The sequence below is a fragment of the Hemitrygon akajei genome, chromosome 15, assembly GCF_048418815.1.
Source record: "Hemitrygon akajei chromosome 15, sHemAka1.3, whole genome shotgun sequence".
Lineage (NCBI taxonomy): Eukaryota > Metazoa > Chordata > Chondrichthyes > Myliobatiformes > Dasyatidae > Hemitrygon > Hemitrygon akajei.
This window is the reverse complement of record NC_133138.1, coordinates 29191455-29208297: the sequence shown is the minus strand read 5'-3', so window position 1 is coordinate 29208297 and position 16843 is coordinate 29191455. Positions and strand designations below refer to the sequence as shown.

At 40.6% G+C, this 16843-nt stretch overlaps 1 long non-coding RNA gene across 1 annotated transcript; it reads right to left on the bottom strand.

The window, feature by feature from the left end:
* Positions 1-3070: 3070 nt before the first annotated feature.
* Positions 3071-5792, bottom strand: LOC140739574 (uncharacterized). The gene is made up of 3 exons (XR_012101677.1): positions 5695-5792; positions 5355-5615; positions 3071-3220 (listed from the first exon to the last, which is right to left on the bottom strand). It is a non-coding gene; the product is annotated as an uncharacterized lncRNA (long non-coding RNA).
* Between the last annotated feature and the right edge of the window lie 11051 nt (positions 5793-16843).

The window sequence follows — 16843 nt, the reverse complement described above, 5'->3', positions numbered from 1 at the left end:
CCTGGCCTGTTGAGTTTCTCCAGCATTTTGTGTGTGTTGCTTGGATTTCCAGCATCTGCAGATTTTCTCGTTTGTGTATGGATTCCTCTAAGTATATTTGTTTGGGGCCTTTGATGAGGCTTTAGAAATAAATAAAGGAAACATTGAGTCAAGAATAATCTTCAGTATGTGGGACAAATTTTGTGTAAAACTTTCTAATTTGGCCAATTCCTTATTAAGATTAAACAGTCTATCTGGAATATTGTTTTGTATAAATGAAAATTTATCCTCAGTGATTTACAGATGTGCCTAATAAAGTGCCTACTGAGTTTACGTTCATGGTTTTCTGCTGCTGTAGCCCATAAACTTCAAGGTCTGATGTGATGAGCATTCAAGATGCTCTTCCGCACACCAGTGTTGTAACGTGTGGTTATTTGAGTTAGTCACTTTCCTGTCAGCTTAAGCTGGTCTGGCCATTTTTCTTTCATATTTCTCATTAACAAGGCATTTTCACCCACAGAACTGCTGATCACTGCATTTTTTTTGCACCATTCTCTGTAAATTCTAAAGACAGCTGTACATGAAATTCCCAGCATCTGCATACTTTTATACATTGAGTGGTTGCCACGTGATTAGGTGATAGGGTATTTGCATTAATAAGCAGGTGTCCCCAATAAAAGTGGCCACTCACTGTATTTATTTTCATTGGTTTGAATATAACATTTAAAATCTTTCAAGGAATACTTATAATGTAACACAACAAATGGAGTCTTTTAAATGTTGTCTGATTGTGGCAGTTCAGAGGAAATTTAGTATGTAACGTGGTATGTAAACCTTTAAGGAGAAACTTGGAGAGGTGAGAGGAAAGAAAGAGACATTTGTGAGAGTAACAGCAGCTCTGGGAACAACTTGTCACCAAATCTCTATTTATTCCTAAAATGGTAATATTTCCTAATGACTAAACAAAACAACAGCAATACTACCTTTGACTGTGATTAGTTCAATGGTCACATGTTTATGTAATCCTGTAGAACATGTGTAAACTCCAGCATCTTCAAACTGCACAGGGACAATCCTCACGCTGAAATTCTTGTCTTTAAGATTTCCTACTGTGGTTCTCAGTCGATTCCCAAAGTAGCTCCTGTCAACATCAATTGACTCTGAGCTGTGAGTAGAAGCTATTTCGGCCTGCTGATGTTGAAATAGTTGCGACCTCCAAGTCCATTTGGTTTTATTGAACTTAGCAGAAGCTTCACAGATCAGGTCAAGTTTTCTGTGCTCTGTGTCTGACCGATAAACTGTGTACATCTTATTGTGTAAATCTGCAAGAAGGAAAGAGGGAATAAAGAATTACATTTTCACAGAAGTTGAAGTATAGATGTTCCAAGTTTCCAGGCTTGGCCATTGGGTTATCCGCTGGAAGGGTTGCACTGGGACAGGAAAGACAGCAGGGAGCTGGGATAAATCAGCTGCCAACCCAGCTGCCTATTGTTGAAACACTGGACTGTACAACAAAGTTCATCTTCCCCAAACACACTCCAGCAAACTGATGCATTTCGACTGGATGTAATAAGCTATCTGTTACATGGTCATAGGACCATTATTTTTTTATTTGCACCATATTCTGTAAACTGTAGAGACTGTTGTATGTGAAAAGCCCAGGAGACCAGCAGTTTCTGAGATACTCAAACCACCCCATCTGGCATCAGCAATTATTTCATAGTCAAAGTCACTTAGATCACATTTCTTTCCCATTCTGCTGTTTGATCTGAATAACAACTGAATCTCTTGACCATGTCTGCATGCTTTTCTGCATTGAGTTGCTGCCACATGATTGACGGATTAGGTATTTGCATTTTCTAGCAGGTGTACAGGTGTGGTCTCTGAGTGTACAATTAGATCAAGGACAGGATGAAGTCTTTCCTCACTGAAGGATGCACTACTAACTTTCATGATTGACTTTCTTTACTCCACTCAGGAAAAAGTTTTAGAAATGATTCTAATTTCGTAATGCCTGTATTGGTGCATTTAATTTATTTGTATTTCACTGTTTGCACTGAATATGCTTTCTTTGATTTCTGTACTTTATTCCAGTTTATTCCTGCAGTTGAATTGAATCCATTGATTCATCTGGGTGGCTCCAGCAATCTCTGTGCCACCACTTTATGGTTACACCACATCCCAGGATAGAGGCAATGACCACACCCTGCAGTGAAAGCCCATGGTGGAGTGTGTGATCTATTCAATATGAAGATCGGTTTATTATCAGCATTTATTGCATACCTGCTGCCAGGCAGCTTTGGACTCACCCTCATCCACTCCAACATTGGTGTCTCCAGTGAGAACAATGGAGCCATTTTCCTGCACTTCCCATGTGTAGAGACTGGGATCTCCTGTTCCAATGTGTCGGACCATCAGATAGACGGTGTTATTCAGCCGGATCTGATCAGTGTTGTTGCTCCTCTGAGATAAGCCTCTTGGTTTCCAGCGGAGACTGACGGTATCTGGGAGTCTGGAGATGGTACAGCTGAGGGTGACGTCACTGCCCATTACAGGTCTCTGTGAGTCGGCCTCAACTGTGAAAATAGACACATGATATGTGGTTCAGTTCCCCACAGGATCTCTGAAATACTCCAGGCAAAATTATGGAGACTGGACTAAACATATCTGAGAAACGAAAACATTAATTTACAACCCCTCAGGGCTTCCACTGGACCTAGAGCTCTGAGGATTTTTATCCACATGACTCTTTAATATTTTTAATAAGATTTATTTTGGGCTGGGTGACAGAACTACAGCATTCTGACTGAATTCCAATAATCTGTTGTGGATATTTGAAGAATATCTCACAAAATGTTGCTTCCTTGAACCCTTTTCAGCTTCTTGACCAACTTACCTTTGATCCCAAATACTTCCCATTCACTCAGGATGTTCCCACCGGTCTGTGTCTGATTCCAGGTGAACAGTCCAGCAAGTTGAAAGGTGGGTTTCCTGATTCTCAGATTAAAGGTTCCCCAGTCCACATGTAACATCTGGGAAATGTCCGGTATTCTACTGAACTCGTCACTCCATTGTACGGCCCATCGCTGATCTTCTCTGTGAAAAGTGGCCAATCGCTTTGTGGTTTGTTGCCCTGAGTGTGGCCTCCATTCCAAATCAATGGAGTCACTTCCAGGATTGTCTGGCCCCTTCAATACAAAGTTTCCTTCCTCATGGAAAAAGTAAATAGAATTCAGGCTTCCTGCAAGGAAAGGGAATGGCATTTTAAAATTAGACAGCTTCTCAATCTCACCCATGAAATAATTAATACCATGGAGAATTTCTTCTCAGTATACTTTGATAATCGTTTAGATAGGAAGTTTCAGAGCACATTGCACCAGGACAATGGAGCACCTAGCAGGATTAGGAGCAGTCACTTTCCTGCAGATATTAATTATATTAAATTCGGTCTTAGAATCATCAAGCGTTCTCTCAGCCCCCAAATACTTTACAAAATTCAGTGTTGTTTTTTTTTATGTAGTTCAGTCTAGTTTTTGTACTATGTCATGTAACACCATGGTCCTGAAAAACATTGTCTCATTTTTACTATGCACTGTACCAGCAGTTATGGTCGAAATGACAATAAAAGTGACTTGACTTCAAAATATTCCTCAATTTACAAGAAGGATGATTATCCTGGAAAACATTTCACCTTGCAAAATATTGTAAATCAAAAAATTTGATAAGATCTGTGATCTATGAGCAGAGAGCTGGGCAATACTTGTTATAGGCAATTAAAAACACGTACTGCTATGTAGTCAATGGTGCTGTGGTAAAAATCAGTCAATTGAACGTTTGTAACCTGAGAAATTACTGCAGTAAAAATAAAAATGACAAACAATGGAAACACATAAATAGATTCATGGGGGCGACAAGAGCCAGAGGGCACAGACTTAGAATAGAAGAATGCCCTTTTTGAACAGAGATGTAGAGGAATTTCTTTAGCCAGAGGGTGGTGATTCTGTGAAATTCATTGCCACAGATGGCTGTGGAGACCATGTCAATGGGTATATTTAAAGTGGAGATTGATAGGTTCTGGATTAGTAAAGGTGTCAGAGGTAATGGGAGAAGGCAGGAGAATGGGGTTGTGAGGATCCTATTTCTGCTCCTCTGCCTTATGGTTCTATTGTCTTCTGATTAGAAGACAGCAGGTGGACTTTGTTTCATATCACTAACAGACTGGAACATTGCCAGTGATTGAGCAATGAAAATCACAGCTCCGCAAGTGACTGGAAACAGAGGCAGCAAGGCTGCAAAGTGAAATTTAGGAATGTTTGTATGTTCAAACAAATAACTTTAGAATAAAGATTTTCCAAAGTGCACAGATCTAAGTCAATGCTGAGTTTATTGTCAAGTATGAAAGGCTTCTTTACCTCCTGCCCAATGGTAGCCTGGAAGGTGTAGGTTTTTGATGATAAACGTTACCTTCTTAAGGCACTGCCTGATGGTGGAGAATAGCAAAGCTACAGCAGAATCCCATGGTCATTTCAGACATTGGTAGAAGGCATTACCATCAATTATAGTCTGGGATGCATTGCATACGGTGGATGCGTGAGCCAATTTGGGAAGCTGCCCAAATCCAAGTTGATCCTGTGCATGGCGTCACCAAGGAAAGGTGTTAAAAAAGTAAGAGAGCAATGTAGATGTGGAAACAACCTGCTGCTTTTTTAAATTTAAGAAGGCTACACAAAGGAACTAAGTTGTTTTAAAAAGGGAGCTTCAATATTCACTGACCAAACTCAGTGCTCACCATTTCTCAGTGAAAGAAGTTCCTCCTTTGATTTTTTTTCTCTCTGTTACAAAATAGATTGCCCAGGTCAGCTTGATCATTTATTCTCCCATTGATTTGCCTGTTGCATTCTCAAATGACATAATTTCTGGATGTTTAAGTGAAGGTCAATGAGCTTGCTGCTCCCACAATACACCAGCTCTCAATCAGAAAAGAAGTGATGTCATCAGGATCAGTGAGATGGGGAAGCAAGATTGGCTTGAAGAGACAAGGGTTTCACTTGAATTGTTCTAGCTTAGAATAAGCATTTGTTATCTAAATATTTTAGAATAGAAAACCAACATTAATGGCATCATTTTACAGACACATATAAACAATTGACATTGCCAATGAATTTACAAAGAGCATAGTTGATACACACAGATTGGTCTCAGTCTCACCATTGCCTGTAATATATTATTGCAGGGTCAGTTGTCTGATGGTCTGTCCAACTATAGGGCCTCCCACAAAGGATATACAAATAATATAACAATATCTTTTCACTGTTGTCAGAGTGATTAACAAGTGATAAGATTACTTGTTTGACAGCAGGCATTTAGTCACTCACCATTGTATTTCACGTAATATGTGACAAGAAGTGTGAGCTGGCTTCCACTAAACACAACACACGTCCATTTCCCTCTGCCTCTGTCAGCTTTCCGTATGACCAGACTCAGTGATTTCTCTACATCTCTCAGTGTTTTATCTCCAACAGTCTCACCGTCTCCATTGATCCAAACCAGTCTCGTTGATGCAGTGACGTCAGACACAGAGCAGTTCAGGGTAACGGTGTCTCCCTCAGTCACTGTATCAGATGGTTCAGCTGTGACTGTGGAAACAAGTTATTGTTAGAATTCAAACGATAGATATTTTCTCTGAAAGCTTCAGCAACACATTCTCACTCTTACCTTTAACTGTGATTAGTTTAATGGTCACAAATCTATTTGACTCCAGAAAACACGAGTAAAGCCCCGCATCTTCGAACAGTACAGGGATAATCCTCACACTGAACTTATAACCATTATAACCTGCCACTTCGGGGACCAGCCGATTCCCAAAAGTTGTCCTGTCCATGTTGACATGTTGATATCTCGATACTGAGGCTATTTCTCTCCCCCAGCTTTGAGGAACTGTCCTCCATGTCCACATAGCTTTGTAGTAATAGGTAACAGAATGACAGATCAAATCCAATTCACTGTGATCGGAGCCTGAGCGATAAAGTTTGTAGCTCTTTTTATATAAAGCTACAAAAAGGAAAGAGAAAACGAAGTTAGAATTTCTGAGATAAAGATAAAAATTGGAATAATTACTGGCAATTATAAGTGTGTTTCTTGCACCGATCTTCACTGATTTGATTTTTGTTAAAGTACTAAGACCATGAAACCATAAGACATGGGACGGAATAGTGTCAATCAGCCCATCGAGTCTGCTTCAATCATGGCTGATATATTTTCCCTCTCAATCTCAATCTCCTGCCTTCTCCATGTACCTTTGATGTCCTACAAATCAAGAGCCTATCAACCTCCATTTTAAATGTACCCAATGTTTTGACCTCCACAGCCATCTGTGGCAATGAATTTCACAGAATCTACCTCATCTCTGTTCTAAAGAGATGTTTTGCTATTCTGATGATGTACCCTCTGGTCCCAGACTCTCAGACTGTCTGAAACATCCTTTCCAAGTTCACTTTCTCTCTTTCAATATTCAGTAGGTTTCAGTGCGATCTCCCCTCTTTCCTCTGAACTCCAGCAAACTCAGGACCAGAGCCATTAAATGCTCCTCAAATGTTAACCCTAGCATTCCAGGATCATTCTCATAAATCTCTTGTACCCTCTCCAATGCCAGCATATCTTTTCTTAGAAACAAGAGAAAATCTGCAGTTGCTGGAATTCCAAGCAACACACACAAAATGCTGGAGGAGCTCAGCAGGTCAGGCAGCATCTCTGGAACAAAGTACAGTCAAAGCTTCGGGTCAATACCTTTTGGCATCTTTACTTAGATATGGGGCCCAAATCTACTCACATTGAGTTCAAAAATGATACAGATGAATGGAATTCAATACCTTTGACCCAAGAACCAATTCATTCAACTGGGAAGCTGGCATTGCAACATAAACTTCTGCTGAATGATTGAGCGAGCAGTCAGAAGGAGAACCTAAGTTCCACATCGGTATGTATATCTTCCATTCAGAGAAACACATAAGTTACAGGAATAACCACCAGTACATCATCACGAAGTATGCTCCCCTATTTCCAAACACAAGCAATTCTCATCAATGATGAAAAGAGAATAGGAAGGGAATAGAGAGGCCTGTGGAATGGTGTCAGTGCAAGTGGCATTCCCTTAATGTCAGCGATACAAAACAGCTGGTCAGTGACTTCAAGAAGCAGGGAGAGCACACACCACTCTCTGTATCATGGGTGCTGAGGTAGAGATAGTTGCTAGCCTATAGTTCCCAGGTATAAATAGCACCAACAATTTGTCCTGGTTCACTCACATGGACACTATGGTCAAGAAAGTGCACCAAAACTTCTACTTCCTTAGAAGGCAAAGGAATTTCAGTATGTCTCCGGTGATCCTCACAAATTCTTATAGATGGACCATAGAATGGCCATAAGACCATAAGACACAGGAGCAGAATTAGGCCATCTGGCCCATCGAGTCTACTCCACATTCAATCATGGCTGATCCTTTTTTCCTCTTCCTTAACCCCAGTTCCCGGCCATCTCCCCGTAAACTTTGATGCATCATACCTTGATATGGGAAGACATCAAGCAATTGCAAAGAGTAATAAACCTGGCAGAGTCCATTAGAAAAGCTGGCCTCAAAATGGTTTAACTACATAATGCCTCATAGGCCTGATTTTATTCTCACAAATCAATGAATCTGTTGTAAAAAAAAAAAATCACTCCCTACTTGAACATAGTTCTTCCCTTTTGCTTGGTTTTTCTTTCCACTCTTTTCTATAAGTGTATACCTCAGATAAATACTTTGTGGAGATTTGTGGTATATGATCATATGATATATATGTACAATGTCTGAAATATAACTTATGGAAATGTTTGTTTGATGATGAACTTCAATAAAAAAATTACCAAAAAAAAGAAAAACTCCTGCAGCAGACATAATGAAGGACCCTCTCACTCTGGTTATTCTCACTTCTCTCCCCCCCTCCCTCCCATGAGTCAGAAGATATAAAAGCTTGAGAAGACATGCTACCAGGCACAAGAACAGCTTTACCTCACTGTTGGGCAACCCTTGAATGGATCTCTTGTACAATAGAGATAAACCCTTGATCTCTCAGTCTACCTTGCCATGACCCTTCTCATTTACCTGTCTACTTGCACTACATTTCCTCTGTAACTATAACACTATTTTTACATTTTTTTATACTTCAATGAACTGATGAACAGAATGATCTTTTTGGATGACATGTGAACAAATGGTTTTCACTTCATCTGAGGGCCTCTGACAATAACAATCAATGAAACTCCAGGCTAATTTTCAGGCCCCGTAGTTAAACTCTGGGTGGAAAATCATGTATGGGCCTTTTGATGGTCTACTTATTACACTTCTGTTTCTCCTCCTGCAGCTTGCCTCATTTTTTAAACAAAATTGTCCAAGGGTTTTAATTTCTACTCAATAAAATTCTACAGATGAAAAACAATCCCAAAGGCCATAAGCTTTTCTTATCCTGTCCTCTTCCTTCAGACCTGCTCCCAGTTGAATGCTGATCTGAGCAACACACAAAATGCTGAAGGAACTCAGCATATCAGGCAGCATCTAAGGAGAGGAATAAACAGTTGGTATTCTCCTCATTTGATGCTGGCTAACCTGCTGAGCTGCTCCAGAACTTTATGTGTACTGCTTTGGATTTCCAGCATCTGCAGTATCTTTTGTGTTTATGAATGTGTGTGGATAGAGTGTCAGGGAGAATCAATGCAAGCAACAGCAGCATTCAGTGAGATTGGCCACTGAAGGAGTGAGTATACATTTTTTTTGTTCAATGCTGATGTGTGCACCAGCTTTTCATGGCTCCCCACCATGTCTGAGCAGGATGTGCATGAATCTTTCTCCATTTTACATATCACACTTTGACATCACAAATTTGAATTTCTACCCTGAGGTAATAGTACTCACCCTCAGAGACAGAAAAATGTGCTTCTCCTGAGTGAATGATGGTTCCATTTTCCCACATTTCACACTGATACAACTTCCCATCCTCCACTGTAACGTGTCGGACCATCAGATAGACAGTGTTATTCAGCCGGATCTGATCAGTATTTCTCCTATTCTGCTGGGATAAGCCCACTGGTTTCCAATGGAGACTGACGGTATCTGGGAGTCTGGAGATGGTACAGCTGAGGGTGACATCACTGCCCAACAGAGGCTGCTGTGGACTCGCCTCAACTGTGAGAAACAGACCAATGAGATTCAGAGTAAGTGGTGACATGTACAGTCCAATGATCAGGCTCAAACTGAACTCAGGATGTGACCATTATAAAAATTGTCCCATGATGAGAGAATCAATCCAGTCTCTAGGGCTTCTTAGCCACAGAATAATGTAGTAGGTCCACAAAATCTCAATAAGTGCAATGAGACAGTGTAGAGCCAGTGACTTTTCCCTCAGACGCACTTGAGAGTGTGGATTCAGCTCTGCGACACACAGCTTGGAGGGTGTTTGTTACTGTCAACACCATAGTGATGGTGAAGAATATAGCTCCCATATTATCGGATGTGAAAAAGGCACCAGTCTGAATCTGTCCTCAGCATCAGCACACTTCAGTGAGACAGATCACCCAAGACATGCACTGGGAGGCTGTGCACAAGGTCCATTTAAAAAAATATGACAGCACATTATAAATGTTGAGAGATTACCAATTTTGATATTAAAATGAATACCTAGGTGGTAGGGACAGATACATTAGTGATATTTATAAACTCTTAGGCACATGGATGACAGAAAAATTGAGGGCTATGTAGGAGAGAAGGATTAGGTTGATCTTGGGCACTTTCCACTTTCACCCAGGAAAAGATAGTCAACAAGGAGGGGGAGTTTTAGAAGGTCGGCAGGGAAGGAGGTGAAAAGGGTTGAATTGGGGGAGGGTTGGACGGAGGTAGCAGTGGAAGAGGGAAGGGAGGAAGCAGGTCCTGTAGGGAAGAGGTTTGGGCAAGTGAGAGAAGGAATATGTCCCCAGCGGTAAGGCGCCTGGGTGGGACGGTAAGTGTTCTGCCCAACATTATGGGCCAAAGAGCCAGCAGTATGCTGTCATGTTCTATGTTCTAAGGCCAACATGTAGGTGCAGCAAGGATTTAAGTTCAAGAACTGAGCTTTCTTATTGCAATTAGATATGGCCTTGCTAAGTATTGTGAGCACTTTCAGTACTGAGCACAGTTTTGCCCTCCTTACATAAAAATTGATGCACCTGCTACAGAAAAAGTTAACTTTGCTGTAGGAAGAGAGGTTGAGTATTCTAGGTCTGTAATCTCTAGAGTCTGAGGAATCAGAGGTGATTCTCAGTGAAACCTAAGAGACTGGCATGGTAGCATAATAATATTGCACCGTCAGCAACCGCAGATCATTTCTGCTACAGTCTGTAAGGAGTTTGTACGTTCTCCTAGTGACCGCATGGGTTTCCTCCAGGTGCTTCGGTTTCCTCCCACATTCCAAAGACATAAGGGTTAGCAGGTTAATTGGCCATATGGGTATAATTGTCTAGTGTAAGCTCATTGGGTCAGAATGGGCCTTAATTTTTTTTTAAATGCTGTATTTCTAAACAAAAATAAAGACTTAAACAGTCTGGATGTAAGAGTTTTCCTGGTGAAGGAGCCTGGAGCAAGTTACCAGAGAGGTAAGCTGTTTTGGTTGGAGATGAAGATAAATTTCTTCAATGTAGAGGATGATGAATTGTTAAAATTATCTACATTGGAGGGCAGTTTTTGAACTCAATCAAGCCAGAGATCAGTTGATTTCTGGATGTTCAAGGGATCAATAGATATGGGAATAGAATGGAAACTGGTTTTGAGGTGGAAAATTAACCACAATCCCATTGAGAGTTAAAACAGGCTTAAGGGACTATTGCTCTTGATATATTTTTATGTAAATGCTATTTAAATAAGTTATGCAAAAGAGCATTGTGTCCAAAATCTTTCCTAAGGAATTTTTGATGTAAAATTCACTTGTAATAAGTAATTTTAGAGTCATACAGCATGGAAACAGGCTGATTGGCCCAACAATATATGCTGGTCCTGCACCAAGCCATCCTTTAAAAATTACATTATGTATAGAAATTCACATAATCTTCTGACTCACCTTTGACCCCAAAGATTTCATACTGCTTTAGAATTTTTTTTCTGGGCTGAGTTTGAGTCAAGGTAAACAATCCTGCAAGTTGGAATGAAGGATTTCTAATTCTCAGGTCAATGGCATTCGGAGTCCTTTCAATCTTCTGATACAAGTTATCATTCCACTGGGTGTTCCACCAGGACCAACTCCCTTTGTCAAAAGTCCCCAGCAGCTGAATTTCTTGCTCTGAGTGTGGCTCCCATTTCCATTCAACAGGGCCATTTCCAAAACCATCCGGACCTTTTAACAGGATGTCACCATTCTTATCCAAAAAATAAATATGGTTTTGGCTTCCTGCTGGAAAGATGAATGGTGAAAACACTGTAATATAAATTCACAACTTCCTAAACCCCATGATTGTCAATATCCATTTATTTTCAGTCATGTTTTTTATAATCAACTCATTGTGTTGCCTCCACTACAGACTTGACATTGAAAGGGCTGGGAGGAGTTTATATAGAACATGAACAATGTATGAAAAAAGCAGGTTCAAGTGTTATGAAGCCACAGTGTCACCCAGCACAGAAACAGTTCACTGAAATTGTGCCAACCGTCAACACTTATATTAATATCACACTGCTCCACATTCTGTTTCCCGTCCCCTCCCGCTCTCCCGCATTCCCATAGCTGAACTGAACCTGGGGCTGTGGGATTGCTCTGGCTGCTCGGGGCTTTGTGTCTGTGGGCTCTGTGACGTTCTGCTCCGCCTTGTGATGAGCTGAGGCAGAGGCTGTCAGCCCATGGCCTCCTCGACTGCCGTGATGAGACCATACTCAGATTGAAGGAGCAAAACCTCATATTCCCTTTGGGTAGCCTCCAACCTGATGGCAGGCACATCGATTTCTCCAGCTTCTGGAAATTGCCCCCACCTTCACCATTTCCGTTCCTGTTTCCCTCTCTCCCTTTATCTCATTACCTGCCCATCAGTTCCCTCTGGTGCTCCTCACCTCTTCCATTTCTTCCATGGTCTTCTGCCCTCTCCTATCAGAATCCCCCTTCTCCAACCCTTTATCGCTTTCACTTATCAGCTTCCCAGATCTTTATTTCACCCTTCCCCACTCCCAATTTTATCTATCACTTACTGCCTTTCTTCCTCCTCTTCACCCATCTTTTTGCTCTAATTTGTCATCTTTTTTTTCCCAGACCTGATGAAGGGTCTCATCTCAAAACGTCAACAGTTCACTCTTTTCCATAGATGCCGCCTGGCCTGCTGAGTTCCTCCAGCATTTTGTGTGTGTTGCTCGGATTTCCAGTATCTGCAGATTTTCTCACTATTGAGTTCTTTCTAAGGTTGAGTGGAGCTGTTGGGCAACTCCTGTGGTCCCGGTAGCTCAGAGGAATGGATCTGACAGGATCTGTTGTGAATTTCAGGTCACTATCAACCCAGTAATGAAGTACAGAGGTCAATCTGCCCAGGATAGAGGATATCTTTGCAAACCTTTCTGGAAGAAAACACTTCAACAAAGTGGACTTAACAGAGGCCTAACTAGAGATGGAGATGGAAAAAGAGCCCAAAGTGTTTCTCACCATAAACAAACACAAAGGGCTTATCACTATAATAGGCTTATTTTTGGAGCAGTATGTGCACCTACACTCTGGCCAAGTGCTATGGGCCAGGTGCTACAAGACAGTCAATGTTACCTGGATGGCATCATTGTTATCAGTAAGGATGACAAAGAACATTTCCAAGATCTCAGGATAATGTTAAAAAAGATTATGAGCTTAGAGCATGACGCAAAAAGTGTGGCTTCTGTAACCAAAGCATCACTTGCTGTGGTCACACCATCGACGCACAAGGATCACACAAGTGTGCTGAGTAAATTCTAGCAGTGGTGGATGCCCTAATGCCAAAGGACGTGTCACAGTTGTGGTCCTGTTTAGGATTTGTCAATTACTATTAACGTTTCTGCCAAACCTGGCCACTGTGTTCCACCCCTTGAATCATTACTATAGTTCAGGAGAATGGACAAAGTAATGTGAGGTGACTTTCCAAAGGTAAAGAAAATGGTGACATCAGACACTGTACTCACACATCATTATCCACATTATCCAGTGAAGCTTGCCTGTGACATCTCACCTTATGGTATGGGTGCAGTCATGTCACACATTATGAGAGATGGAAGTGAATACCCCACAGCCTTTGCATCATGCTCCCTTAACACTACGGAGGCCTTGAGTCTGGTTTGGAGTGTAAGATGTTTCAAAGTGTTGGAGGAACTACATCTGGTCTTTTCGCCGTGACCAAAATGAAAATGTTGGCTCAAAGCTTTCTCTAGTGGCCTGGGGTAGATTAGCAGGTCGAGCAGCTGCCATGCACTGTGCACTGTTCAGGATGCCAACATGTACAGAAGATGCCAAGAGCATCTTTGAGAAGAAAGAAGAAAAGAGGAGAAACGTGTCCAGAGCTGTCAGAACTGCTTCCCGCAGTCCCAGAGTCAACCCCTACAGTCACCAGAGAAGATCCTGGAACTTGAGAATGTTTCACAGCTACAAGTCTCACCTATCAAGAAGAGTGATCCTCTTTGTCAGAAAAGACGTTATCCCACAAGAGTAAGAAATCCTACACAGCGATTAAATCTTGAGGCTTTAATGGGACAATTTAAAATTTACTATGCACTGAATTTTTTTATAGTAGTTGTATTACATATATGAAAAAGAACAAATTTCATAATATATATAAGTGATGATAAACCTGATTCGGATATGGGATTCTATATGGGATTTTTAAGTTCCTGGGTGTCAAGATCTCCGAGGACCTAACCTGGTCCCAACATATCAATGCACCTATAAAGAAGGCAAGACAGTGATTATACTTCATTGGGAATCTGAAGAGATTTGGTATGTCAACAAAAACACTCAAAAACTTCTATAGATGGAGAGCACGGAGAGCATTCTGACAAGCTGCATCATTGGCTGGTATGGGTGGGGGGAGGGGGCTGCTACACAGGACCAAAAGAAGCTGCAGAGGGTTGAAACTTTAGTCAGCTCCATCTTGGGTACTAGCCTACAAAGTACCCAGGACATCTTCAAGGAGCAGTGTCTCAGAAAGGCAGCGTTCATTATTAAGTCCACCCAGCATCCAGGCATGCCCTATTCTCACTGTTACCATCAGATAGGAGGTACAGAAGCCTGAAGGCACACACTCAGCAATTCAGGAACAGCTTCTTCCCCTCTGCCATCCGATTCCTAAGTGGATCTTGATTCCATGAACATTACCTATCTTTTTAATATATATTATTTCTGTTTTTGCACAATTTTTAATTTATTCAATATAAATATACTGTAATTTATTTAGTTATTTATTTTTCTACATTATGTACTGCATTGAACTGCTGCTGCAAAGTTAACAAATTTCACAACACATGTTGGTGATAATCAACCTGATTCTGTTTCTATTGCAGTCAACAGTCGGAAGGAGGCAGTGATAGGGGAATCGTGGTTGGAGAAGGGGGAAGGGAGAGAGAAATGAGAGGGAAGCAGCAGAGAGACATTCTGTAAAGATCAATAAACCAATTGTTTGGAATCATATGATCTTACCTGGTGTTTCAAAGTCAGGTTAGCCTGCACAGGCACCACCTACCACCCCTGACATTCCTTCTCTGCCATCTGTCACACACCCCTCTCAGTGTTCCATCCTCACCATTCCCAACATTCTTTGCTTCTGCCAGATTTACAAACTTGCTCTAGCTCCTTGTTGACAGATGTAGAACGGTGCAAAAGTCTTACGCATGTATATAGAGCTAGGGTGCCTAAGACTTTTGCAGAATGCTGTATAATTTGAGATGCATTCTATTTTGAGCTGGAGTTTATTGCTAAGCAAGAATTCAAGTGTAGTGTAGAGTATGCTACACTCTAGTACACTCTACAAACACTACACAAGAGTGTCGTGAATTTAACAATTTATTAATATTTAAGTAATATTGTATATATATATTGTGTCATTAATCATTCTTTAATCATGCAAAAGTACGTGAACGGCATACGTTATCACACCACCACATCATAAGTGTGCACCTCACTTGAAGTAAAAATGAATTTTACGCACTTCTTTCAGGCTCCTTCATTTTTCTTTTGATTGGTTTTATGCTTTGGACAGTTACAAAATTTAACAGTAATGAGCCCTCTGGAATCCAAACAATAGCCACTTTCCATCATAAAATCATTTATCAACCACCAGTTTTATTCTCTAACATTGAAACATTTTGGGACAAAATTTGCCTTGCAATCCATTGGCTTTTACTTGTCATGTGAGACCTTGTCAAAAACTTTGCAAAATTCCATGTACAGTACATCAAACACCCTCCCCTTATTGACCTTCTATCTTCACTATTCATGGAATGCAAGCAGGTGATTCAGGTGGAACTTTCACTTAATAAATTGGATGAAAGAAAAATTGAGGGCACTGTAGAAGGGAAGGGTTAGATTGATCTTAGAGTGGTTAAAAGGTTGGCACAACATCATGAGCTGAAGGGCCTGTACTGTGTTGTAATGCTCACTGTTTTATGCTCTGTTTAAATACATGCTGATGAATCTTTGTTTATCTAAATAAAGGTTTGAAGTTCTCTTTGAAAGGTCTCTAATAGTTTTACCAATGAAGCTTAACAAGCTTGTAATTACTTTTATCACTTCTCCTTATAAGCAATAGTATAATGTTAGATAATAGTATAATGATGAGACATCACTGCTCTAGTGAGAGAGAAGTGAAATATCAGTGTTAGAGCCAGTGAAACTACCACCCTTGCATTTACAGTACCCTTTGATATATTCCACCTGGGCTTGACAATTTATCCAATTTCCAATAATCTCCCTCTTTACGATGATTATCCCATTCAGTATTTCAAATGAGTTTGCCTTATCTACACTTTTATGGATAACATTTAAAAATATTCACTAAGAAACATAGCATATTTGTGATACTTCTTGGATCATAATAAATTGCTGCTCACTCCATAATTTTCCTTTGACTCACCATGTACTTGTTGGATTTATTATGAACTCTTATAATTATAAATAGTTTTTTTTACCCCAGACACATGAAAACTTCTTTTCTACCTCTGTGCTATAAAATAAATTAATTTTTTTGCATCTTTCTTTGGCCTAATCTTTATGAGTGGCAGGAGTTCCAGCCCATTCAGTTTACAACCCAGTTTGATTTGCCTTGACTGTTCAACTAAAGAGGGTAGAATGGTCGTGTAGTGGTTAATCTAATGCCATTACAGCACCGGCAACCAGGAGTTCAATTCTGCCACTGTCTATGAGGAGTTTGTGCTTTGTCCCTGTAACCATGTGGGTTTCCTGCGGGCGCTCCAGTTTTCTCAAACATTCCAAAGATGTACAGGTTAGTAGGTTAATTGTTCACATGGATGTAATTGGGTTGTTTGGACTCATTGGGCTGGAAGGGCCTGATACCATGATGCATCTCTAAATAAATAAAGTGTGACTGCTTTAATCAACAATAATCTCTCAATATTTCTAATTTTGGTGTCATTGGTGAATTTTAATCTATTCCACATTCACTCCATGAAACTGCAGAAGGGTGAAATTTGGAATACAAGGTAAGCCCAAAATGTAACTCTGAAATGTGCATTCTGTCTCCATAAGGGAACTGCACCATCAGTAGGAGGTCGATAGAAAGATGCAATTTTTTTGGGAAAATGAAAGTGCAAACTGGGAAATGGAGGTGAAGAACAGAGAAGGAGATGCAAATTTAA